Genomic DNA, 26,047 nt, shown 5'->3' with positions numbered 1-26,047 from the left:
AATGGTACAATTATCTCCCCAGACCCTCACACGAAACTACTAGGAGTCACTATTGATAATAAACTCAAATTCGACACACATATTAACTTAACCATTAAAACAGTAAACAAAAAACTAGGATCGCTATATAGAATTAAAAATTTCTTAACCTCAACGGCAAAAGTGACCATTGCCTGGACACATTTGCTCTCCACCCTTCTTTATGCATCCACAATATTTACCAACCTGAACAAAACCAACTTAAATAAACTATCCTGCTCATACAATCATATTGCAAGATTTGCAGCAGGAACTCCATATAGAACTCATCATTGTATCAACCTAAAAAACCTAAGATGGATAGAACTCCCCAACCTTGTTAAAGTTACCCAACTCACTGAGGTATTTAAAATACTCAAATACCCTGACAAATGTCCTTCACTTGAGAACTTAGTCTTACCATATACCAACCTAAATAGTCTACGCTCTGCTAACAGACCACTCTTGAAAATGGTCAAAGCTTTCAACGCAGGAGGGGATGCACTTTTTACAAATGCCATTGGAAAAGTCTGGAATTCTCTTCCCCCTAGTATTCTCACTATTACTTGTCTACCTCAATTAAAAAAACAACTGTTTCACCACTTTGTCGCAATGGCTATGCCAATGCTCATTTTCCTGACTAACCCTATCCAGGTTCCTAAATGGCTTCCTTTCCTTACTCAAACCTAAATCCTCTTGTATTTTTTCCTGTAAAAACTCTCTTATAATAGACCTTTATCTACCAGTTTTCTCATAGGAATAGTTGACTTCTTACCCCATGATCAAGGCTTTTTTCTGTTCTTTTTATCAGTAGACTGTTTTTAAATGAAATTACCTATAGAAATGATATTAATATAATTAAGACATTGTTTTATTCTTATTCTATCACATCATTGACAATGTACTAGTTGAATCTCCCACAATATCTATTATGTAAATAATGGAATCTTCATTTTATGGTTTGTTTGTTTTTGTCTGTTTTTTGTCTGTTTTTATCTGTATTGTTTGGAGCTTTTCTCCCCGGCCTCCGCTGAAAATGGACATGTATCCAGTCGGATTTCTCCCGGTTAACAAATGTAAAATAAATAAAATAAATAAATAATAGTACTGCTAACTTGAGCAGCTGACAAAATAAAAGAATCTACATGCATTTCTGAAATAAAAGTAATCTATAACTCTGATTATTACAGTTATTTCTAAATTTTAAACCCTCCATGCTTTCTTCCAAAATTGCTATTCTGCGGAGAGATTATTAGGGGAAGAGCAACATTTTGAGCCAAATTTGGGGACAGTTGAGAGGTTTGGTTATGCCTAATTCTATAAAGCAATTTATTTGCATATTCCTCTCAACCTGTTAATGCAGGAAATCTGGACAAGGCCAAATATATTGGGGGAACATATAAACAGTACTAAAAATTGCTCTTGTATAAACTGAGACAGTTGATAGCACAGGTCTTACTTCAGCATATATTTTTCTGAAGGTTATGAAGTCTGAAACTCAGTGTGTCATTATTTAGTGACTTAATTCCTAAATGATTTTCCAGAAAACCACAAATATTATGAGGAACAAACCAAAAATAAGAAGCAAAAATCTATTCATTCTGTGAAAATCTGGACAGTTGGGAGGTATAGTTCATCTGGGGCTGTCTCCGAGTTTGCCGCCCTTCCCACTCACAAAATCATGGTCGAATGGAGCCCTCCCCCCTGCAGCCATTCCAATGATCCATTACTTGGCTATTTCACTCCATTTACCATAAACACTAATGTGCATACTGCTTTACTTCTATGATGATCTGGATTTCATTTGAAAGTTTTATTTTGCATTTTACAGCACAAACACTAAGACATCTGCTAAACAAAGCAACGCAGTCTCACAATGAAAACAGGCTTAGTATTAAAAACTTCTCTGCCCTTGAAACGCACATTCAATGAAACAGCATTGAAACCCACATTCAAAGAAAATACATTTTGCCAGTGGAAGATAAAGATTAACTTTGGGCTGTTTTCAAATCATAGGCCCCTTGCACATGAAACATACATGTGCTCTTTAATACACCTTCCTGATTCTACTAAATTATATTCCTTGTACAATACAGTACAGTTGTTAGACGGCATTTTAAATATATTGTTTTGAACATTTTTCCAGTAAACAATGAAACAAAATGCATGCACCAATGACAAATCTACCCAATTCAGAACATTTCCATCATAAAAGTCTACTCAACCTTCTACAGTCCACCAATATCAGTAAATATGTACAATTTCTGAAGTAGTAAAAGTCATCTAAATAATTCCACATTAAAGAAATCTGTAACAATGAAGAGGTTGCTGCTAGCAACCAACTACATATGTCACTGTTTATTCATCTACAAATAAAGTGCCTGTTGCCCTTGAGGAATAAATTGCCTATGTTGCATGCATTAAAAAAAAATAAGCTAGTAATATTGCAATAGGGACTGTATGGCAAACTGATAACAGGTTCATAGTTACTAGGTATCTTTGCAAAAAGGACTGCAGCATCCACCCACTTTACAACACAGTACAGTATCAGCAATGCATCTATCTACTGCGGGAGTAGAACCCACAGCCTTCTGCATCAAAAGCAAGTACACTACCTGTTGTGCTATTAATGCAAGCAGACTCAGAATAAGCAGCACTAAAGTTTTGTTCCCCTGCAGCTCTCAGCTCCTTGAAAAATCTACTCGACACGCAGTTGTATCTCTGAACTTTGCAAAACAAGAAATCTGGAAAAAGCTGAAATTTATTGGGGGGGGGCACATTTTAAACATTGCTTGTATAATGTTGGAAAGTTGCTAGAATAAAATGCTGTGTTACCACCATACATTTCAATGCCACGTCTGTAACCCAGGGGACCCTGTGCAAAACAGTCAGAGAAACATACCACTATGCCAAATCAGCTGTTTTGTAAAAGAGAGGAAGACAAACTTAAATGGCTACCATTTAGTGAATTCAATTCTCAGCATAGCTGTCAACCTCTTGGCACAAAACACCTGAACAAAGCCAATAATGGGGGGAAATACAGCCCCCACACATATTCAGTGAATTCAGTTCTCACTATAGCTCTCAACCTCTTGGCAAAAAAACATGTGGACAAAGCCAGTAATGGGGGGGATACAGCCCCCAAATATTCAATGAATACAGTTCTCACCATAGATAACTCTCAAGCACAAGTACCTGGACAAAGCCAATAATGGGGGAATACAGTCCCAAAAATAGGGAAACATTTCAAATATCCATGTTATAAACTTAGACAACTGCTAGAACAATTTTGTGTTACCATGTACTTTCTGAAGAATATGAAGTCTGAAATTCAAATGCCTGTTATTTTTAAACATTTAACCAGTAAACTAGTCTGACTTGGAACAAAATAATTTTCAGCAGAGCAGAGAAATGCCAATCTCATCTTTGCAAGATGAGAACAAACAGACACCACACAGAAGGCACCCTAGCCAAGAATCAAACCAGAGAACCTGTAGCTGTTAGGCAACAATGCTACCAGTACACCACTACACTACAGACTTTGCAAGGAAAAATGTAGATACAGAAACCACAGATTTTATGAGGAACAGAACAAGTATAAGGCAAAAATCAGCAAGTTTTTTTTAGAAATGGTGGTGGATAGGGAATTCAGGTCCTTGCCACCTTCATCCAAGGTACAGGGTTCAAGCCTGAGTATCTCTATCCACCACCATTTGCTCTCTCTAGCCACCAGTATACAGTAACTGAGGCATTACACACACACACACACACACACACACACACACACACATCTCACCCAGTGACCTGAAGTAATCCAAGCAGCAAAACCATCTGCGACATGGAGCAATCCAGCCAGTGACCAAAACCTGTTACATCTACCTCCTGAATTAGCCTGTGCAATGAAAGTCCTGTGAGAGCAGCTCACCTCTCTCAGTCGTGATTGGATCTGCCTGCAGCCGAAGCAGTCTGGACCTCCTTTTCTGTGCGGTCGTCCCCGCACTGATTCCTGGGTGCATTTGCAGCAATGATTGCTGGGTACCTTTCTATCTCTATCTCTATCCGGACTACTGATAAAGGCAGTCTGGATTCGTGATTTTTTTTTTCTGTTTGTTTTTTTAGTTTTAAAGATTTTTCTTTTTTTTTTTCTAGGTGGGAAGGCTGCAGTCCGGCAGTCCGATACCACGAGCCGCCCCTGCATTTAATAGTGTTTTATGAATGTAATGCAGCTTGCAGACCTGGGCTCTAAAAACCTCAGCAAGTGCACAATGCGATTTATACCAAGTCAGATAAATCATACCAATGTGTAGCTCAAAGCAAGGAAGCAATTAAATCTAGCTAGTTTAGTGGTTATCAAAATCAAATAGAAGAAGCCAGCATTACTATTTATTTCACTTCTCAGCATTGCTTTGCCTTTTTTTTTCCTAACAACTTACTTGGGTGCTTGGCTTCTAGAAGCTTCCAGAAGTGACACAAACTGGATAGTTCAGTAGAATAAGCCTATAAATAAAAATGGCTTTGATGGTACTGTTCACATTTTTGTTTGTAAATAGCAACATATAACTTTGTTATAGGCGCAAGTAATCAACCATTAATAACAGGGTTCTGTTTATCCTAACATCCATATTCTTTCAGTACTCAACTGTGTTCTATTGGGGACTTTTTGCCATTTGTAGTGGTTATACAAACATTATTCTGGTTAATCATAACAAAATAGCTGCATGATGTGTTTGCCTTGTTTTTTAAAGAGATAATGAAGTAAAACTAATCACTAAACTCTTGCTAACAAGGCACGTCTTGAATTTTTTTAAAGTCTGTATCCAAGTTCAGCAAGAAGCCATGCAAATAATTTGCACTTTTGACTGCTGTGGAAAAATGTGAAGCAACATTAACTTTGCAGCTGAACCCAGAGAGATTTGCTTTCAAGAAGGAGTTCATATACCGTACCACGTGCATGACTTTTAGAGCATCTTCACACAGCAGGCTGTCCCCTTACACTATCTCTAGACGCCTCACTTTACCTCAATATGACCTCACAGACTTTCAGACCTGATGAGGCCTTTTATCAAGTGAAAAGGAAGCTTGTTTCAAAGTCCCAGAGCTATAAAACACTTGCTAATATAGTTGCTGCACTTATCTACAAGAGAACATTGGACTAACAAATGCAGGGCAAATTATTAAGGCCCGACAACTGTGCTGCAGTCTGTTTTGTAGTATGGCTATGCCTAATGTAGTTATAGAAACATAAATAATCCTTAGACTTAGAGGTTGCATTTAAGAACAACATTAATTGTTTTACTGGGGAATGTGCTTATGTAACTTAACAGTAGAAATAAAACGAGGCTGTAGGATGCCCCATTTGAATAATGGGATTGTATATTTTATTATTTTATGCTGAGTATAGACAAAGGAAACTCAAGTGCTAATAGAGGTGAAAAAAAAAACAGATAATATAAACAGCACAAGTTAAAACTAGAAGTTTGCAAAACTCAGGTTTATTATGTAAAATCTCTGCCTTAGGGAGGTCGGAAATTAGTGTCTCTCAACTTGGCAAACTCACCAAAGATAGCCAAAAAAGCCAGCTGGTCAAAAAGAGCTTTCTTGCTGTTTAGTTCTACTGCAGCTATAGAGAAAAAAATATACCCCCCATTAGTATGCTTATATGTAGGACACTTACACATGCAATATCTCCTAATGCTATATCCACCACACTAACAAAGTTACTGAGGCATAAAGATGGTTCCATGGCATAGATGAATACTGTATTGACCATTACATAGGTGACCCCCTTCAGTGCAAGGGACTGCAGGGGAAGGTATGACTGAGCAATCTGCACCAGGTCACCCACCCTGGCAGTAGTAAGGAGTGAGATAGCCTAGAACACTATTGCACTGAACACAGGTCGAGACTGTAAACTCCTATGGTATGAAAGAAATTCCTTAATCCTGCTCAATCCACCACTCTCCATCTCCTACCACCTCAAATTCCTATGAGAGCATAGTTTCCCAGTTTAACTCCCACTTCATCAACTCTATACTATCCCTCATAAAAAAATGACAACAATCCCCTTAAATCAGTTACTACAGGATCCCTGCCAGTTCAAACCAATATCAAACAACTTATGAGCAAACTAAAACCCGCATCCCTTGCTGCTGACCTACTCCCTAATGAAACCATCAGATTGGTAGCAGATGCCAACTCCTATCCTATCTCCATTCTGATCAATTGGTCCATTTCTGAACATTACATACCCAAGCTCTGGAAAATCTCTCATCATACCTCTGCATAAAGGTGGCTCCTCAGCTAACTTGCCTAACTACAGACTCATTGCCATACTCTCAATAGCCAAAATCCATGAAAAATGCATGCACAAACAACTCCTACACTACAAAGTAACAGCCTTCTCTCTAAATCACAACATAGTTTTAGACCCAAACACAGTTCCACAACCCCCCTAATTAGCTTTACCAATATAGTCAACCAGCTTGGAAACAATGGCCAAATCTTCTCATCCATTTTCCTTGACATGTCTAAAGCTTTTGACATGGTATCCCACCGAAAGAATTAACTTCCTTAAATGTCCCCAAAAAAGCCTTAACCAGGTTTTACAGCTACATATCTGGCCACCAGCAAATAGTTAAATGGCAAAGCAAACTCTCTCCTCTACTACCTGTCTCAGTAGGTGTCCCTCAAGGGTCAGTCCTAGGACCACTGGTCTTCTCTATATTTACCAAACTCTCCACTGCTACTACCCTAGCTTGCATCATACAACATGCTGATGACTCTTCCTTCATATGTTCGGTTCCATCCCTTTTACATCTTGAAAGAGCACAAAATCCCACCCTAGCTCTCCAATACCACTCAGCTTCCTTAACCTAGTACTCCTAAATCCATCTAGGCTTTTTTCTTACTCTGCTCTCAGTTTACCTACCTCCTACACCCCAATATTCACCCAGACATATATGCTAGGATAATGTCAAAATAACTGCCGATTTGTTAGGATGTTAGCTAAATAACTGCTTAAGAGTTGACAATGTGCTGTAAAGCTTATTGTTTAAGGAAATTAAACTTACCTGTGAAATTTAGTCTGCTTAAATTTTACTTTTTCCTGTATGTTATATTTTGCTGTTTCCTGTAAGTTATTGTTTACTTTAGACATTTTATTCACTGATTTACTACCTCATCTGTTATACATTGTTATGAACTTTTACTTAGCATGTATCTCTTCAATGTGAGATGTTAACATACTATTTCTTGCATTTCTGGCAACTTCCATCATTGTATTATGAACTTTTGCATTTGGAGCTTTTCATTCCAGGCCTCTGCTGAAAATGGGCTCCTGGCCCAGTCGGACACTCCAAGCAAACAAATGTAAAACAAAAATATAATCAGTATGGTGATAATCAACTAGCATAGTTATAAAGATGAGAAAACTAATGTGTGTAAAATAGCACACATTTAATAATCACCACATTGTAATTTTATGAAAAATGTCTGCATGTGAAATACAGGAGTGCAGACTACAGTTAGCTTTCAAGCCAAATATATATTTCTCATGTTTCTGTCACTGCAGTTGGACTTTCTGGAGACATTAATTTATATGCAGGCCTTGCCTTAAGTACTACCATCTATTGCTTCACTGGACAAATGCAGTTTAAATAACAATGTAGGCCCTGCCTTAAGTACTACAATGTATAGCTTCACTGGACACATGCAGTTTAAATAGCAATGCAGGTCCTGCCTTAAGTACTACCATCTATTGCTTCGCTGGACGCATGCAGTTTAAATAACAATGTAGACCCTGCCTTAAGTACTACCATCTATTGCTTCGCTGGACACATGCAGTTTAAATAACAATGCAGACCCTGCCTTAAGTACTACCATCTATTGCTTCGCTGGACACATGCAGTTTAAATACCATTTAATGCTTCACTGGACACATGCAGTTTAACAAATGGGTACAGCCTGAAACGTGGGCTTTTTATCACTGTCCATCACTCATAGCTGAGTTAGAATCCTAGCTGAAAGCCTCCTCCCACATTGCTCCTTATGTTACCTCAGTCATACCATGTAGAGAACATGCTAAATTTAAAACAGAAAAAGGCATTGTTCTTCTGATGGGAAGAAAAGGCAAAAAGGCACAAATTTTTCTCTTAATCAATCAAAAAAAGTAATGGAGCCTCACATTTCAATTCCAACTGGACACTAATTAAACTTTAGCATGTTGATGGAGGTTGTAATGAATGTTTCAGTTCTACATCCACCATACCCCCGTCCCCAGTCACTGTTCCAGCTTTAGAAAAGTATCACCCCATCCCCAGTCACTGTTCCAGCTTTAGAAAAGTAACTCCCCATCCTCAGTCACTGTTCCAGCTTTAGAAAAGTATCACCCTGCAAATACAAATCTCATACCAAAGATAAGAAACCATCTGTGGAGACTTCAGATCAGCTGGAATTCCTTCCTACATCATACTCCTGAATAGGCAACTGAATCATCAACATCTGTCCCATCTGCTCGAGCAAAGTAGTACATTTATCCCAATATCCCAATTCTCATTGCTCCTTGATGTAGTAATTTCAAGCATTTGTAACAGGTTATCCCACCTAAACGTTCCTCCTAATGATTCTAGTCATTATACCCCTATGATATCCTACTGGTCATTCAAGACTGTCAGAATTTCCTACTCTGTTCCAAACAATTTTGATATCCTTCAAACAGTATTGTCTTGCTGACTGGTCTGGAATTTATAACTGTATGACCCCATGCCTGCTTTAATCCACTTTTTGTTATTTATTCAATGCCATTCAAAACAAATTGCTACAAATCTCAAAAAGAAAATGTAAAGGTGTAACTGCTCAAGATTTTAATTAAGAAACTCTGCTCACAGCAAGATATCCTCACTTTGGAGGACACAGACATTGGTGTACTTACTGAGACATGTAAAACCATGGATAGCATCCAGTCAGTGCAGGACTGTAATGCCTTCCACATACGTCTACCAGTTTCTGCACAGGAAAGGACAAAGGTGCAAGTGCCTCAAATGACATTATAAACAAACACACCTTAAGGCTTATGAAACAGTATGTTGCTCTTGACCTTCTCTATGTCCAAATTACCATAAGCCATGTCCCACACCATATCCTTGCAAGCTATAGGTCTTACTCTTAGATTCAGGAAACCCATAAAATATACTTAAACATACTGGAGGCACTCTCTATTCAACCCAGCACAATATTCATGCAAAAATTTAACTACCCCACTATAAAATGGGGATCATGCAGGACCCCAAATATGCAGGCCCAGAGATTCCTTGGCTTTTGTAAATGCTAACACCTCATATCAGCTACTAGGTCAGTACACTTACTAGGGATGCTAGCATCCATGACTGTGTTCTCACAAACATGGAAAAATGTTTCACCCCTCCAACTAATGTAATGTCCTCACTGGTTAGATCACAAAACTGTATCCTGAAATAAAAATGAAATCCAGGAGCACAGCTAACCATGGAAGATTTAGGAATTACTCTAAGGCAAACTTCCTATGATTAAGTGAGACCATACCATAATTTCATCTCCCCCACCCAAACCCTACGAATGCCGCTGCCTACGTGGAATTGTTTTTTTTCCCCCTATACAGTTGAATAAATTTCATAGTATTTGTAGAGAACATCTTAATAACTATGTACACTATTTACATCAGCCTGACACTATAACAGAGCTAAATATATACAATTACTTTATAGGTATAACAATCCAGTTATCAGAGTGTATCTGCTCAGTTGTTGTAAAGTGTTAATCAATAATAAGACTTTTTTCCATGGATTGTTAATAAATGGCTTAGGATGAATCCTTAATTCTTTCATTTTAATTTCCAACAATGCTATGGTCTTCAGTAGGCTGTAGAAGTCTTCCAAAGTCAGTATTGTGTTTGTATTCCAACTTCTTGTTACTGTCCATACTAGATACATATTTGACTCATTTAAATGAGGACCTTCATACGCATTTAATAATACTAGAGCTTTAGATAAGTTAAACGATTCATTAAATAAAGCTTGTAAAACGTTTTTAATACCATTCCAAAATGGCTTAATTTTAACACAAGTCAAAAAAATGCGATTCCAATATGCATTGTGTATTTGCTCACACTTTCAACATATTCCCTTTCTGGAAGAATTAATTTTAGTAAGTCTATCTGGAGTTAAGAATGCTCTGTGCAACCATTTCCAATTAAAAACTTTCCAGTATTGTGTAAAGGATGCATGTTTTATTGATAATAAAATATTTGATTTAATTTCTTCAGATAGCTGTAATGACTATCCTTTTGTTATATACTTCCAATATGAGGATTTGGGTGTTTTATAATTTATCAATATCTTCTAAAATTTCGAAAATACTATTTCCCATATCATATTCATTATATACGATTTCATATAGGTATTTCTTAAGTTTAGGTATTTCTTTAAATGAAGAATTACTAATTATTCTGCATAAATCTTGCGAATACATCAGAATGCTTTGCATAGTTAGCCAATCTTGTTGTGGAATTTTGTATGTTGTTTCTATTGTTTGCATATCCAGAACTTTTAGTTCTTTGATACATTGAAACCAACAAACAAATCCTTTCTGTTCCCAGGAATTAATTATTTCTCTGTATATTTTATGTGGATAGCTCTTTGTAACTATGAATGGTGTAAAAGATCAAACCAGATTTTTAAATCTATATTTGAATTAATACTTTTCCTAAATGAGTCAATGTAATAATTAATCATACGTGTTTTAGTGGGCTTAGTTATATGATATTGCATACTAATACATAATATGTGGCATGGCAAATTGTTTTTATATGTTATTTGAAATTTGTTTGTAAATCAAATCCATTTATTGATATTACAGTTAGTAATTCTCTTGAATTTGGATAAGTCCAAATTATTCTGCAATCTGAGATGGTTTTAGATATTGATGTTTTTATATATTTTTCTATATCAGGAAAGTTTAATCCTTCTGGTTTCCATGGTCTGATATGATGCATTAAAGCTATTCTGTTTCTTTTGGGAAACCACAAAAATTTTATTAGGCATGAGTTTATTTCTTTGAGTATATTCCTTTCTAGTAACAGTTGTATTGCCTAAGCTATATACAGAATCTTGGGTAGTAAAACCATTTTCATTAACTGTAGTCTGTCTTCAAATGTTAATATTATTTGGTTCCACTTTTCCACAGAGATTGTAATTGTATTGATATTATTGTAGCTTTTTGAGACTAATTCATTATCATTGCATAACTCGATTCCTAAATATTTTAACGTAGATTCTCATTTCCCAATAATGTGATTCCCCTTCATCTGCAATTTTTTTTATTTAAAAATAAAAAAAATGATTTTAATTGAAATGGAGTCCTGTAAAATGTGTCAATTAAAATATCTAATTCTTCTAATGTCTCATTTGTATTGGATAATGCTAATAATATATCATCAGCAAAGAAAATTACTTTAGAATTGTACTGTTCATAAACATCTACTCCTTTGATTTTTGTATTGTTACGTATTGAATCTGTCAATATTTCAATAGCCAAAGCAAATAGAATCGATGACATGGGACATCCTAGTTTAGTACCCTTTGTTATATGTATAGATTCAGAGGTGAAAGGACCTAGCTTAGCATATGCTAAATTATTTGTATATATATTCTTTAGTAGATGAACAAAGGAAGGAGGAAATTCAAATAACACCAGAAGTTTGAATAAATACTCACAATTTAGGGAATCAGAGGCTTTCTCTATATCTAAGACAATTATGAGTGGTTCTTTATTAACAATCTAGAAGAGAAATTATCCTTATAGGTTCATAGGTTCATACTAGGCTATCTGCCCTAGGGCATTTATAAGCCTAGCCCAGAGTTTTGTGGCTTTCGCCATCCCTTTAGTTTGAAGGATGCTATGCCCATTATTTTGCTGTGCCTCTGTCAAGCAGTAACACTGAGGTTATCCCTGGGGTATACCTGCGATCTCCCATCCATTGGTCAAGTTTTCTCTTGAACAAAGCCAGCGAGGTGCTCTGCCTCACATGTACCGGGATTTTGTTCCACAGCATAGGGAGTCTCTGGGTGATGAATCTGTCCCTCCAGCACGTCCTATTAAAAACCCTTTTAATATTGTCATGTGTGTCCCTATGATATATAAACCCAATTTGATCATTATTTGTTGTTTTGGAAAGTGGTATTTTCATCTGTTAGTTAATATTGTCATAAATATCTTATAATCATTATTTAATAATGATATATGTCTATATGAGGTACAGAGGTTTGGGGATTTGTTTTCCTTTAGGATTGGCGTGATTAAGGAATATCTCCAAGAGGGTGGTATTAAAAAGCTTTTGACTGAATTTCTAATAGAGTTTTATGGAAGAGGGATAGTATCTTTGAAGGAAAAAGTTTATATATTTCCATAATTATGCCATCTATGCATGGAGCCTTATTATTTTTACCCTTTTTTTGTATCTGTAATTTCTTGGTAAAATATGAGTGTTTGCAGATCTAGTTTTAATGTTTCTGTTTTTTATATTAGAGCATTTTTCATCTAGATTTAATTGATCAATATGTGTATTTTATTTTTGGAAATGTTCCATATAGTGATTTCTATAGGCATCAAGAATGTCACCTATATCTGAGACAATTTTCCCTTTTTTCATGGAAGACACTTTTAATGTTATTAGCTTATGATTGTATTTTGTTTCTTGTGGATAAATTATGTAGATATTTGGGAGACGTGGCCAAGGTATTAAATTTTAGTTTTTCTAAAGCTAAACTATTTTTGTGTTAGAATTTCATTGTATTTATCATTTAATACTCAATGATTTTTATTTTTCACATTTTACTGACAAAAGTTTGAATTGTACATTTAATAATATAGAATCCCATTCTCTTCTCTGATTGATTTTATTTTTATATCAAGTTAGGGTTTTACCATATATGTAAGCTTTTAATGAGTCCCATATTGTTATTTTATTTATCTCTGTGGTGTAATTAAGATCTAAGAACTGTAATTCAGATAATAACCAGAGGTTGAACGCTTTAATTTTAGTTATATATGCTGGAATTCTGGAGTTAAAGATTAATGGTTTGTACCCATTTTGAAGTTTTAGTATCAATGAACTGTGGTCTGAAAATGGGCAGGGAGTGATTAAGAAATTAATGATTTTAGAGTGTAAGTCATGGGCAGCAAATACTTCAGTTTGAGTACCAAATCTGTGATCTTGATGGGAGCACCAAATCTGTGATCTTGATGGGAAAACAACAAAGATTTATCATCTTTAAATTTAAAAATATCTACAAGATGAAATTATTCTACTCACTTGTTTAAAGCTTTTGATACAGCAGATGCATGCAGCAGTCTTTTATTTGTAGTTTCAGAAATATCAAATATACAGTTGAAATCTCTTCCTAATATTAAGTTGGCTTTATAATTATTGGAAATGAAATCCAAGTGTTTTTAACAGTTCCTTATCCAATGCCTGGGAACCAGTATAGATTGGCTAGGGTATTCTATTATATTTAACTATTACCAATGCCATAAGGCCTTCCTTATCTTCATACTTATAAATGATTTCTGGGTTAATCACATTTGTTTTCCATAAAATTATTACCCCTTTTGTCTTATAAGTGGATTGTGCCAATATCATATATTGCTTAGGATTCCATTTGTAATGTCATTTGTTTTGAAATGAATTTCTTGAAGGAAGACAATTTGTGCTTTGTTCAGTTTTAAATATTTCAGTAGATTTGATCTCTTGCATTTTTTAAGCCACTGGTATTTAAAGAGAATAACATTAAAGCCATCTTAGGCTATTTAGACTCTCTAGTTTTTTTTGTTTTATTGCGACTATTAAACATTTTCCTCTGATAATTATAAAGTATATGTTTGAGCTTTTAAGGAAATTATCAATTTTATACTTTTGAGTGTTTACCAATAATGTAATGTTTTGGTCAGGCATACTAAAAATGTTTCTGTGAAATAAATTTAAACTAGTAATTGTTAACAAAATTAAGAGCTGCACTAGCCATGGAATGAAAATAATTCCTAATCTGATGGATAAACCTAAGTCCATCAGATCATCACTCATACCTTGACAATCCAGAACATCTGAGCTCCATATATTGAATCATGTGGAGAATATTTATAAGAGGAATAAGCAATATTTATATTATTTTAAACATATATAGTACTATTGTAGATTAGACAGGATTCTAATACAATATAAATGTCTACTTATTGTATAAGAAATATTTAAATGAAAGATAGATGACAATCAATTCAATCATACTAAAGTAGGATGTATCATATATAACACCTCAGTAAAAGATTAAAGCACATAGTTATTTAACATATTCACCCTTACTGATGAAGTCTCAAAATGTATTACTTAATATAAATAGATGGTAATGATATGTATACCTAACATTTATAATACAATGTATTTTACTAGATATATCAGAAGTTTTATTTCATTATTTGCCAGCATTTAAGTAATCACTTGGTTTGTTTTATGTAAACATTGATGAAAGTTAGTGCATTTTAATCAGTGTATCTGTCCTCCCCCATTTCCTACACATAAGGATTTTCATATCTATCATTTATTATAAAATGAGTGAAAGTGTAGGTAAAAAACAAAAAATTCACTTATTGTGATAATGATTACAAGTTCCCTTTACGTATTCATAAAATACCATTTTATGGCATATACTGAAAGTTTTTAGATTTAAATGGCAACATTATATTTTGTATAATCAGCAAAGGTTAAACTGAGTGATTGTCAATTTTATACTATTTGTTCAGAATGCGATTGTTACATTCTGTGATATTCCTAGTTCAGGCTTCTATTGTTTCCCTTGAACAACTTTATCAGTGTGATGTCATATATAAAACATTAGTTACCTTGGTAACAGCTTAAATATTATATATGGTCAGGATGGGTTCCAAAAACTACAATTCAAACTAAAGCAATTACATGACTTGTTATTCATATTTACTTATATAAGGAAATTATCATACTTCCTCTTGATGTTCAATGTAGTGTATGCAATTTATGACAAGTTAAGACAGTAATGTTATTATACGCAAACCCATGTTATTAAATCCTATTTAATATCTAAATTCAGCAGACTGCTTTATTTTATATGACAATTATATATTGTACTTCTAGATGTACCAAAATCATACATTACATAACTATTGTGTGGGGTTTGTTTTTGGCTGTTGCTTAGTTATTTGAGAGACCACAAGCCGTAATGTTTATTCTTATTATTAGATCCTTCCAAGCATGTTTATACAGTCCACAGACTTTACATTATTAGACCCTTCTACTTTCTTATTTGTTATATTTCCATCCTTACATACACACATCAGTACTTCAAGCATGGGCAGCAATGCCCATCCAGTTTTGCCAGAATACCATTCACTAGTTCATGTTGTGTGTTTCTAAGCTGTTCTTAAAATATCCAAACCAATATTTGTCCTGTTCCATTTTACCAGCCTTTTCCATGCAGTGGCCACTCTGCCAGTGAGCCACTCAACACAATTTCCATTCCCACAGATATTTCCATGAAGGAAATGTGATGAGATTCAAGTACTTCCTGGCAACCCCAAACACCCCTAGAATCATCTAGCCCCATATGCCCAACACGTTTGAGCAAGCTCACCTCCTAGATCACTGCAAAGGGTACTGCACAAGACCAAGTGGTCTTAGCTTTCACAGTAACTCAGGCTTCCACTCTTATGCAAGTCCTTACAATAACTCAGGCTTCCACTCTTATGCAAGTCCTTAATGTGTTTGGACCAAAATACATTTTAAATATAAAATTGAGAATATATATATTTTTTTCTCAATGTTATCAAGAATCAACCTAATGAGCTAAACTAAATGTTGGGAGACCATCAATATGTGTACATGTGGTTTAAAACAGCCCTTTTATTATATTATATATACATATATATATATATATATATATATATATATATATATATTTTTTTACACCAAAAACGCCATTGCCAAGAATCACCTCGGAGGCTCCACAGAGCCATTAAGCATTATCGTCACTCTGTCTCCATTACTAAAGCAACCTGGGAGCGTCTTTCTGTTAGTGTGTCTGTATACTGCATACCAGTGGCTTGTGATGCACTTGAAGCAAAGCTTTACTTCACTGCAACTTCAAGCCTAAATTCCCTCCCTTTCAGTGGGACAGCAGCCAGGAAAAGACAGCGAGCAAACGGATTTAAAAAAAAAAAAAATCTCCAAACAAACAGCCACAACAAGAGACAACACACTCCTCCAGCCTTCCCACCTCTCAGTCAGCAGACATTCAAACAAACCATTCTCTGCCAAAATATCCCAAATCACAGTTCTATTCACCCTCTTCCCTTGGATCCAGGCTGAAACACCAAATGTCTCTTCCTAATACACAAGCATCAGTAAACCTCAACCACAAGCCACAACCCACAGCTTACTGGAGATGAAAATGGCAACATACAACAGCTGCCAGACACAGTTGCATCTGTGCACACCATGCCAGGCTTAGTGAAACAGCACTTGAAGCTATGATACCTGCCATAATTGATATTAACTATGTTTAGACAGAAGAGTAATGACATTTGTACTAAGAGCTTGATACTATTATTTAACCAGGATATACATGACATTTCTAAATCATACTTTAACTGAAGAAGGCATTAGTCTCCATGACAGCATTTTTTTCAAAACACTCTACTGTTACTGCTATTATATATGATGTTAATTTGTTACATTTGAGTCTGAACTCTGATGAATAGCACCTCATTGATTTAGTTAATTAATTACTTAAATTATTATAAGTAAAAACAATGAACAAGATAAGTATTCATTGAGTTCAAGTAGGGGAATAGAAACGTCTATGTTTGTATTATATGCTGCTTTGTTTGGCTTGTATATAATGTAAATAGTAACCCATCTTGACCTACCTTTGTTTGTGAAGAATTATTGGACTCTTTTAAACATTCTGAATAAATTACTGTTTCTCAGTTCTTTAAGAATCTCTCTTTTTTTAAAATAAAAACAGATGACAAGTGATTTACCATTTCAGTTGATACTTTGAGAGATGTAGTTGTAAGAGTTATTTTTTTGGGAAAGCTTTCTTGGAACCAGTTTTTTGTTTCTTCTTTCTAGCATCAGTCCAATGATTTGTTTCTTTTAAGAGTAGGGGCCATCTATTCCATTTCATCTGGGATAGATAGTATGTTGCTTTTGATGAATATAGTGGCTTCTTCTAAGTTATTAAAGGTTCTCATCTCATTGGCAAAAAAGTATTTTTATCTTAGCTGGAAAGGCCAGCTGTGCTTTAATGTTGTTTTGTTTCAACAGTTTTATTATTGGCCAGACTTTAGTCTTTTGTTCTAATATTCTGGAAGAATAATCATTGTCAAACCTCATCAGGCTTTGATTGTATTTTAACGGTGATTTTCTCCAAACAGATTTTATTAGTTCCATGTCCAGAAATGAAAGAAATTTTATAACTATGGATCTAGGTGGAGTATTTGTTGAGTTAGAAGCAGGATTCCTCAGTGCTCTATGTGCCCTTTCAATTCCAAAGGACAGTCCCTCTTTCAAGTCTAAAAATGCAGGAATCCAGTTTAAAAATGAAATAATGTCTTCTCTTTCAGTGTTTTCAAACAGACCAAAGATCCTTATGTTGTTTCTCCTTTCCCTGTTTTCTAAGTCATCTATTATGTTAAGCAGCCATGTATTCTGTTAAAGAGGAAGAATTCCAAAAAGAATTTCTGCTTAGAGTCTCCCTTCAATGTAATTTAGAGAAGTCTCCGTATTTATTATTTTTGTATTTTGTTACTGTAATAGTTCCTTAAGAGTATCAAGTTTGTTTTTGAGAATTTAATTTGAGGTTTTCTAAGTCATTTTTAAAGCCATCCATCTTCAAAGATAGTTTCTGTAAGGTAGATGTCATCAATTACAGTTCTTTTTTTCAAAGCAGCATCTGGATGAGAATTCCTTGAGTTGTTCATATTTAGTGACTCAATATTATTATCTCCAAGTTACTTGACAGGAACATTTTTGTTTGTTGATCTCCACCAAATTTGATATTTATGTAGTTTAGTAGTTTATCTATAGATTTCTGATGTTTTAAACTTGAAAATAATAATTTTCCTATATTATTATACTAGTTTATGGAGCTCTCAAAATTCACTGCTCTCAGTTGGCCATCTAGGCTCTGCCCCTGGAATTGTTCTTGAGAACTCTGTACAATCATGTTAATGGTTGCATAGACAAAGCTGTACCTACTCAGAGCAAGCAAAGGACAGCCTCAAAAAACAAACTACCTCAGTAAAATCCCAACATAAACAGGTTGTATAACAAAAAGGAAAAAAAATAAGAATTGCAAGCAGCTCAGAGTACACATCAAGACTACCAAAGCCATTAAATAAAAAGTCTTCAAAGCCAAAATGCAACAATGTGTCAAACTAATTGAAACTGGAGGCACCAATACTTTGCAGGAAGATATCTTCTGGCCAACAAACTTGAGCTCCAGCTTTACTCCCCTCTCTATCCCAGACACCCCTCAGGAAATATCTTCAACCATAAATATCACTATGGAAGAGACCCTCATTACATTTTCCAAGGCCAAGAACTCAGCATCACTGGGGCAAGATAATATCCCAGGGTGCATTCTTAATAGCATGAAACACGACCTATTAGGCCCACTGGAATCACTATTTGACCATAGACTCCAGACAGGCATCGTACCAAGGGAATAGAGAACTGCAACTGAGTGGGCCATCTATAGACCCACTTACTACACAGACCTATACATCTTACTAGTCTCTTATGCAAATCCATGGAACGAATAGGAAACCTTCAGATGCTGTATCCAACCCAGCTTGGTTTCTTCAAGGACAGGTCATGCCTATTAAACCTGGTGGACATCTTCAAAAAGGTCACTAAATCAATAGAGAACTGCAAAGTGGTGCATACGGTCTGTCTTGACCTGGTGAAAATATATGCCACAATACCACACTTGGGCATTGTAGACAAACAGACAAAATTTGGTATAAACCCCTATGTCTCCCAATGGTTAGCCAGTTTTCTCAAAGATAGGATCAGACAAGTTCGGATAGAGAAGTCTAGCTTTACAGAAAAGGCCTGTCACTAGTGGAGGTCCTCAAGGCTCAGTACTGGGATTACACCTTCTTGGCATCTACTTGTCTAAAGTGAAGGACAACATCAAAGACCACTGGCTGAACAAGTTTGCAGATGATTCAAACTGGGTGCAGTCATAAAACACCTCCAAGATACAAATACCCACCAAGACGGCCTAACACAGACCAATACCTGGTGCTAAAGCCATGGTCTACAGCGCACTGTCAAAAATATGCAGTAGTATCCTGACAGAAGACTGCTACCCCTGGAAACTACCACACTAATAATAATACACCCCTAAGAGGAGACCCAGTTGTCAGAGATTTAGGAATGCAGGTAGCAGTAACCTGACCTTTGCCAATCATGTGTTTATCGTAGCAAGGAAATTATTCTGTGCTGAGCAGCTTATACGCAAGGGTTATGGCATCTAAGTGCAAAGAAATCATTCTGTGCTGGGCAGCTCATAAGCAAGGGTTATGGCATCTAAGTACAAGGATATCATTCTGTGCTGAGCAGCTCATAAGCAAGGGTTATGGCATCTAAGTACAAGGATATCATTCTGTGCTGAGCAGCTCGTAAGCAAGGGTTATGTCATCTAAATACAAGGAAATCATTCTGTGCAGAGCAGCTTATATGCAAGAGTGATGGCATCTAAGTACAAGGAAATCATAATGTGATGAGCAGCTCATAAGCACGGTTTATTGCATCTACGTACAAGGAAATCATTCTGTGCCATGCAGCTTATATGCAAGAGTTATGGCATCTTTGTGCAAGGAAATCATTCTGTGCTGAGCAGCTTATATGTAAGAGTTATGGCATCCAAGTATAAGGAAATCATTCTGTGCCGAGCAGCTAGTAAGCACGGGTTATGGCATCTAAGTACAATGAAATCATTCTGTGCCGAGCAGCTAGTAAGCACGGGTTATGGCATCTAAGTACAATGAAATCATTCTGTGCTGAGCAGCTGATATGCAAGGGTTATGGCATCTAAGTACAAGGCTATCATTCTTCAGCTGTACTTAGCCCTCAACAGAGCAATCTCAGAGTACAACGCCCTCTTCGTTATGTAATTGACCAGGTTAATGCATCAGATGGACCATCCACAGAGGTTATTCACAAAAAGAACACAGGCAGTAAACAGCATGTCCTGCTCAGACCACTTCAAAGCTTTATCATAGTACTTTGCCTTTTAGCAGTCTGTGGGAGACTATCTATTCCTGGCCTTCAAAACATCCTCTGATCCTGCTCTAATGGGCCTGTTCCACATCTACAAACAAATAGCATCAAAATTACCTGAGGTAAGGACCAAAACCTTGTCTGAAGCGTAAATGGGACATGGAGAGACAGGTATGTGCCTCAGAGACTACCCCTTCTCTGGAACAGGCTGTCCATCCATGTGAAGCCAAGGCCTTTCCTGACCCAATTCAAGTACAAATTGGACCAATGGGTAGGAAATTTGAAATTTACCCCAGTCTGGCACTTATGTCTCTATTAGACAGAGGCCACCTGTACATGCTTGACGATGCATGACAAGCCTACATATACCCATTAAAATAACCTGAGGTATCAAGCCTTGTCAGATACACTTGGATAACATGGACAGGCTTAGAATAGACTCCTGGGGTGGTTAGCCTACTAATCATCTATGAACCTATAAATCCTCACTTGTTCTACAGATATCTGCTAACTTATGGTCTGCAATTAGGTGTTGAAACAACACTTGGAAAGAATAGGAAAAAAGATCCTCTCAACACATCAGAACAGTAACGCAACCTGAACTAAAACTGTACACCAGAATTTTAACAAATGAAACCAAGGTATGGGAATATTATATTGATCCTTAGGTTCAGCATCTTGGCAATCAAGAAAAAAGTATATATTTTTAATTCATCACCCAAACAAAATCTCTCCAAGATCTCAGTCTTCTTTCAGGTTATCTCCTGATACAATGCGGGCATACATGCCAATATCTCCACTGTTTCAGACTGAACTGACACCTACTTCCTCTTACCTCACCAACACTATTGCATTAAGATCACGGACTACCCACCCTTCTTTTATAAACCACTGTGCAAAAACAAATCCAAAGCACCCAATAACCACTGACTATAAATCCAGCCCTAATTTTCATTATTTACACTCTAAAATCATGACCTCTAGTGTGTGTTGCTTGTCCAAACCCTCGGCTCACATATTAAATCTTTTCCTCACTATTGGGTCAATACTCACTAGTATTAATCATATATTAAATCACACCCTCCCTAAGGTAGATAAACCTGTCTTTACAGCTGACTACAGACTAATCACCAAGCTATTCCCTTTAGCAAAATCTTACAATACCTCAATCTACAAACAGATGCTAAAATGCATTCAGAATGATTTCTTATACAACAGATGGCATGGTTTCTGCCCAGGATACAGCACATAACAGCGACCTTCCCTTTATCTCTACAAATGTTTAGTAACGTGGACCAGCTCACTGGTGCAATTTTCCTACATTTAGAAAATACCATTTGAAACAGTGAGTCGTATACTTCTGGTTAACCCTGCTGATTATGGATTCTCTCCAGAAGTAGACTTGTGCTTTAAAGACTACCCACTCAACAGATCTTTTGTTGTCTCAAGGTGCAACCAGACTCGCAACCACCTCTCCAGAACAGGTTACATTACTGAATGTTTCACGTGGTCCCAGGTTAGTCCCACTTCTGCCTACAATAGACTTTTGGGGACATCTCCCATATCATAGGTTCATAGGTTTATACTAGGCTATCTGCCCTAAGGCATTTATAAGCCTAGCCCAAAGTTTTGTGGCTTACGCCACACCTTATGTTAAAAAATACTGTGCCCATTAGTTTGTTGTGCCTCTGTCCAGCAGTGACACAGAGATGATTCCCGGGGTAAACCTATGATCTCCCATCCACCGGTCAAGATTTCTCTTGAACAGAGCCAGCGAGGTGCTCTGCCTCACATGGACCGGGATTTTATTCCACAGCATTGGGAGTTTCTGGGTGACAAATCTATCCCTCCAGCATGTCCTATTTATATCCATGCTACGGTTTAAGTCGCTTGCTCTAGTGGATCTGGTAGATTTGGATTTTTTGAGGTGGAGCATGTCCATTAATTCCGGGTTGGACATGGCCTTGTATGTCAGGCACAGGTCACCTCTGAGCAGGCGGTATGCGACTGAATAGAGCTGGAGTTTCTTCAGTCTGGCAGCATATGACAGATTTTGGAGTCCCTTTATCCATTTGGTGAGGAACTTTTGGGGTCTCTCCATTTGCTGCAGGTGTCGGGTGAGATACATCCCGAATGGGGCATTGTACTCGATCATTGGTCTGATCTGGATGTGAATCCCTTCATGATCAGGTGGGCAATGTAGAAGGTCTTTCTAACCACTTTAGCAATGTGAGTGTCAAAAGAAAGGCCACTGTCAACCTGGGTACCCAGGTCCCTGATAACCTCTTCTGTGCTTAATGGATTGCCACCTATATGGTAGCTTGGGGTTACCTTGTTTTTCCCGAAGGGTATGAATATACATTTTTTGGCTAAAGTTCTAAATGTTAAAATTCTGAAGTATTTTTCTATTCATCTACTTAGCTCAATGTTCCTGCAACCCAACAGGCCACAAAACCTAGATCAACTAGTCTCTTTCATTTAACTTAACTACCCTTCTAATCCTCATTACTTCAATTCTCCCATGGACTTATATATATACCAAGATTATATATCTGTATATAGAGATACAGACATACACATAAAATGCACTTTCTTCCGAAGTGTAAGGCAAGCTTTGCAGTAAAATGTATATTGACAGCTGTGCAATTGTATTCATTCACTTTACTGGTTTATGTACTATTGTCTTCTTAGCATTGCACATTCTTTGTATTTTATTCACTGTCACTTAATATTTTGTTACCTTATGTACTCTGTACGAGTTGCCCCTTATGTACTCTGTACGATTTGCCCCTTATGTACTCTGTACAATTTGCCCCTTATGTACTCTGTACAATTTGCCCCTTATGTACTCTGTACAATTTGCCCCTTATGTACTCTGTACAATTTGCCCCTTATGTACTCTGTACAATTTGCCCCTTATGTACTCTGTACAATTTGCCCCTTATGTACTCTGTACGAGTGGCCATATTATTGAACTCGGGTTGAGACTGAAATTGGTCAGAATTTATCAGTGGTCTATATCAGTTAGCAAATTCAATAAATAAATAAACAAGCAGAATTTATAGTATTTGAAGGAATTCACAAGGTTGCACAACATATAAATTCTGTGATACAATATTATAACATTATTATGCCTTTATCTGCAGTTGACACCGACAAACTTAAAAATCACACTAATGAATGTGCTGTTAGGAGGGAGTCAACATTCAGATATCAGAGAGCAGTTACTACGACTGGCACTTCCAAATGAATTGCTAATATCACCACTACATGTATAACAAATGCACTTGGATCTCAACTACCATTTACAGCAGAACAAAAGTATCTTGGAATCCCTTTCCTTCCTCAGTCACACAAAAACGAACACTTATAAAGGTATTCAACAGCTTAATGTGGTTTCTCACTAAAAATATAAAGCATAAGACTTAATGGTCTTACGCAGACTGACTAAATGCCCTATCCCTTTAATCAGTCTCATATCGTTTATCGAGGGGGGGGGGCTTATGTCTAAGTAAGGCATTCTCTCATCCAGCTCTGATGAAAGTGTTACATATTCATAAGAAAAAGTTATGAAGGTCACACATGCCATAGACCTGAACCTTATTTGTGACTAACAGAATTTGCTGGAGAGACAGATTCATATCCCAAAAGCTACCTCATCTATGGAATAAACTTCCATCTTCTTAAAACAAAGCCCATCCCACACTTTCTTCAAACATTATTTGGTTACAAGGATGGGGAACTGTAAATTCACTGCTGGAGTACTGCAAATGTCCCTTATGGAGAGAGGCAGCCTGTAAAACTGAGGGCCCAAACACCCACTATCCTGATAATTCCCCAGATATGCAATGAGATATTAAAATATAATATTGTCATATCCTGGGCATTATTGGCTAGGCTTGTGCCATTCGCCTAGTAATCACTTATGAACCTGCAGCACTTCAAACTTTGTTTACACTATAACCTTGTCAGGCTGACATCTATGTATTAATCCTTAGGTTTAAATCAGTATCTATCACTGTTGCACTGGCAGGTAAATACAGTACAATACTTTAAAGCACAAACAATATTTATCCACTTAGGCAATACTAAATAACATCAATGCTCCTCCATCCAAAAAGCTAGCGGACGTCCTATTTCTGCCAAGGTTATGTATTTAAAAATCCAAATGAAAACAAATGAAAAACCACTGTAAGAAGGGAAACACCACACTTGAAATAATATGTAAAAACCTTTATCCACATAGGGTATAAACCCACAGACAAATACAGGTAAAAACCCAAAGAACAAGATTGAGCACTTGACCATAAAGTATGGTCTTCACCAGAACACACTGCACAAAACACCACCATCTTTAAATAATGATACAGTAATGCAAGCAACCAATTAAAAATCAAATACTATGGTAACCTTCGAAAAATGTTTTTCCAAAACAAATTTTAAAGATACAATGTCAATGCTTAAAACTATAAACTACAATTTTCATACAGACATTTTTTATTAAGAACTACTTTGTAATTAACATGGTTGTTAAACCCAGGTACTTGCTATGCATTTAGTGCAATTTGCCATTTAAACTCCCTAAAATCTAACTCAATTTCTTTGTCACCATTGAACTCATGGGGTATAAAATCAACCACCTTGAACAAATACTTGTTACACTCTAAAGAATGCCTTGCCAAAGCATTCTAATAGCATATAAATGCTCATACATCCTCCTTTTAAGTTGCCTACTAGTCTTTCCTATATAAAATGAAAAAAGGCACTGCACTGAGCTAGATATATGACAAAAGTGGAACCAGAAGTAAATTTTCTTGGAACTTGCCACACTTGCTTGAAGGGACCTCAAAGGAAGAACAGTCTCCTATATACTTACAATTTCATCTGGTGAAACTTTGCTGGTAAACTTTAAAAACTAAGTGGTCTAATGTAGGTATTCTAGAAACAGAGTTCTCTTTGTGTACCTCCCCCATAAAATGAACATGTCATCCACAAAATGAGTATACCAGATCAACTTTTTTCTATACTCGTTTCATTAGAAAAGTTTCACATTCCCACTCGCCCAATGCAAGGTTGGTGTAGCTATTGGCACATGGCGTGCCCATCGCTACACCAACCCTTTGGAGATAGTGCTGTTCCCTAAAAATGAAGATGTTATTTTCTAAAATAATGTCCAGCAGTGAGCATAGCAAATTCACTTTGTCATTAGTATAACATCGTTTTGTATTCAATATACTCCGAATATTTTCAACACCCCAATTATTCAGAATAACAGTGAATAATGACAGTGTCCAAGGTAACAAACAAAAACTCACATTCAATGCCCCTTGTCTTACTATACATTTCCTGAAAAAACAACTTGGTATCTACAAGTATACTTTCACAAGTTTCCAACACAGGACATTGACATTTTTCAACATAAATCGACAGGGGGTCAGCTCAGTAGCCCATCCTTTACCAGAGACAATTGGTGTCATAGGTGGGTTAAGTAAATCTTTATGTACCTTCGGCAGTCCATAAATTGTCAGATACACAGGGGTACCCACTGTAAAATATCTAAATAATTCCTCAGAAATTGTTCCATTAACAAACAAATCAAATATCAGGACAGAAATTCTATCTATAATGGCTCTTCCTTGTATTCGTGTTATCGTCTGGTAGGTAACTTCATCATGCAACAGT

The sequence above is a fragment of the Protopterus annectens genome, chromosome 9.part0 (assembly GCF_019279795.1).
Source record: "Protopterus annectens isolate FY-2018-M chromosome 9.part0, PAN1.0, whole genome shotgun sequence".
Lineage (NCBI taxonomy): Eukaryota > Metazoa > Chordata > Ceratodontiformes > Protopteridae > Protopterus > Protopterus annectens.
This window is presented reverse-complemented; position numbering follows the sequence as displayed.